This window comes from Bactrocera latifrons, unplaced genomic scaffold (genome assembly GCF_001853355.1).
Source record: "Bactrocera latifrons isolate USDA-ARS-PBARC rearing strain unplaced genomic scaffold, ASM185335v1 scaffold_1765, whole genome shotgun sequence".
In the NCBI taxonomy this organism is placed as follows: Eukaryota; Metazoa; Arthropoda; class Insecta; order Diptera; family Tephritidae; genus Bactrocera; species Bactrocera latifrons.
Window position 1 is genome coordinate 10,226 of NW_017535258.1, and position 257 is coordinate 10,482.

Genomic DNA, 257 nt, shown 5'->3' on the forward strand with positions numbered 1-257 from the left:
TTTGATGATGATTTTGTCTGCCAATGTGGGGTGTTGAAATGTGATGTAGCTGTGTTTCATGACGGTGTAGACTGAGAGTCATTTAGACATCCCGGCCCCCCTAGGCAAATTATTAGCCTAGTAATCTTTGCAATTGTTGCAATGTGGCCACCACGTTACCGAGCCCAGTGGGTTGGCGAAACCGCGGTCTCGGTTGACGCCGGCGCGTAGAGGTGTTATGTTGTTGGCGCCGAGTACGTGATCGGAATTCTGGTGGT